The sequence below is a fragment of the Centruroides sculpturatus genome, unplaced genomic scaffold (assembly GCF_000671375.1).
Source record: "Centruroides sculpturatus isolate CEXI.00-Female unplaced genomic scaffold, Cexi_2.0 scaffold1281, whole genome shotgun sequence".
In the NCBI taxonomy this organism is placed as follows: Eukaryota; Metazoa; Arthropoda; class Arachnida; order Scorpiones; family Buthidae; genus Centruroides; species Centruroides sculpturatus.
In genome coordinates, this window is record NW_019385390.1 from 38,997 (window position 1) to 42,025 (window position 3,029).

The following is a 3,029-nucleotide window of genomic DNA, read 5'->3' on the forward strand; positions in this document are numbered from 1 at the left end:
CCAGGTGGCGACGTTTATGTATCATCGATACGTTATCGAGCAGCAGGCTGTATTTTTCATAATTAAAAAACAAAAATTTTTTTAAATTACATTTCTTTATTTGCATTCTTTTATAAATAAACATGAAAGAGGAGGAAAAAATTAAAAATAAAAAAAATAGATATATTTTTTAATTAAAATCCGGAGTTTTAGTAATTTCACAATTTTGTATCGTTCATAATTTAAATAATATGTCTTTATCTTATATACTTTTTAACTTTTTTAATAAATTTCAGGTTGAGATATATATTAATAAAGAAATATTTAACTAGAAAACTACAGGTTTATGAAGTTAAATATTAAAAATATTTTAAAAAACTTTTGCATTTAATTCAAAAAGTACATTTTAATTAAATAAGAACACTTAAACATTTGTAAAGAAACTTTAATTTATTTTTTAATATATAAAACTGCGTTTTTTTTATATATTTTTACACAGTTTTGAATGGTTAAGATCTAAATCAGTTTCATGTTAGTGGCAATAGATGGAGCCACGATGTTTACACTTCCCACTTAATTAGGATGGGTATTTATTATTCTGGAGGAACATCTAAAAAAACAGAATAAACGTGTTTGGCCCTTCCACTTGAACAATTTCTTCCAAGAACATAATCCTACTGACTTTAAACTGAATCGACAATGCATAACCACAACCAGACTACATTTTAAAATTTTTTTTTCCTTTTTATAATTTCCAGAATTATGACTTGTCAAATAAAACCAATTATATTTTTTAGAAAGAAAGAAAAAAAATCATGTAAAAATCCATAAAAATTTATCTTCTCACTCCATCTTTTTTTTATTTTTTATTTATTTTTAACTGAATTAACTAAAAATTTTCACTTTAAAAATACACAAATTTGATTTTTTTGAATTTCTAAAAACACACAAATTAACATCAAAAATTAATTTTTATGTTTATTTTTGTCTGTGTAAATGAATTAATTGATTTTTTTCTAAATTCCACACAAATTTGAGTTTTTGAATTTCTAAAAATATCAGAAATTAGCATCTAAAAATCACCTTTTTGAATTTTTAAAATTTCTAAAACACATAAATTAGCATTTTAAATGTTTTGTTTTGGAATTTTTAAATGGACTTTTAAAATATTTTCACACTAAAACACAAAAGTATGATTTTTTTGTAGTTCTAAAAACCATAAAATAAAATCTAAAAAAAATTATATTTTTGATTTTTCTAATTTATTACTTATTAACGTATTTATATCTTATTAAATTTATAAACGTATTTACATTTAACTACAAAAAAAATTACATAATTTAATTTAATGTTTTTTTTTTTCAAATTGGCCTGAAGTTAAATGCAATTAAATGGAGTTAATTTTAATTAGTATGAAAAAGTTTATTTTTATGACTATTTAACTTCATATTTCTCTTAAATATATAAATATTTTTAAATAATTTTTTTGAAAGAAAAATTTTTTTAAAAAAATCATGTAATCGCTCAACTTTAAATGTAAAAAAATTTGTCTCTTTAGTGTTTTATAGAATTGTGAATTAAATTTTTAAGAAATAAATTCTCAAAAAAATATTTCATACATTTTAAATCAAAAAACAATTTGAAAAATTCATAAAATTGGAAATTTCTAATTAACTTTATTGAGGAAGAGAATATAAATTGATGTTTTAGACTCAGTTTGGAATTTTTTGAAGTTAGAAACTGCTATTTTTAAATCATTATAGTGTGATTTGTAGAGATAAAAGGGGATGAAGTAAATGAGAAAATTCAATAAATTTTAATATTTTTTGAATGTTTGCATGGAAATATTTTTATAAAAACTTTTAATTAATAAATTTTACATACAGTTTCTTTGTTTGCTATTAAAATATTCACAAAAATTTATATTCTTTTGGAAAAATTTGAAGATGTTATAGCATATATCTCTAGACTCATATATAAGAAAAGTATATCTAAGAAAGATTCTATTCTATATTTACTTTAAAGAAAATTCTTTAAATATACTGTATACATATCTGTATTTTTAGAAATTTGTATTTACAAAAATATATACATAAAGAAAAAGGAACCAAATAAAATTTTAAGATATAAAAATTTAAGATTATATATATATAAATCCTAACAGTCACAGAAAAACTGTGCGTTAAGATGCGAGTTGTTTCCTTATTTTATTTTATATTAAAATAGAATAAAAATATTAAATATTTAAAAAAATAAATTATTAATATATTTTCATGAATAAATTTAAGTTTATTTATTTATATACATATTTTTTAGTAATTTAAAAATTTCCTGAAAGTTAGATGCTGATGTCTCTTCAGCATCCCTGGATGTTGGATGCTGGAATGATACTGGAATCAAGTTGTATCTGGCTTATTAAGTTTTCTTTCTGAGTTATTTTTTGATATTATTTTCTAAAAATAGTTGTTTTTTTTTTATATCATTTTATTCAAACTTACCTCAACTAACAGCTTCTCTTCCACATTGTTTTTTTACTTCATGATTTAGCTTCAGTTATCCTCTTCAACTGCATCATAACATATGAGATTTGTGCTAACTTTACTCATTTTTCTCTTAAATATCTAAAAAACAAAAAAAATATTTTATAAACTTGGATTTTTTAGGGAAAACAAAAGTATTAAAGTACTGTATATAAGGGTATATACAAGTTAACTGGATTGTAAGATAATCAAAATAAATTTAAGATAATAAATTATAATTAAGAATGAATTCTTTAATTTCTAAAAAATCTGTTTAATTTATTGTTGGTTTATTCTTTTTATTCATTTTCAAACAATTTATTTAATTTTTATCCTAGATAAATATGATGATAAATTATATTAATTTAGATAAGATTTCCCTTTGATAATTTTATAATTAATTTATTTATTTACTCAATCTTCACTTAAATTTATTTCCTAATTATTTAATAAAACAAATCCTAAAAATTTAATTTTCGAGTCAAAAATTTATTTATTTATCAGATAATAATATTAATTAATTAATTTAAA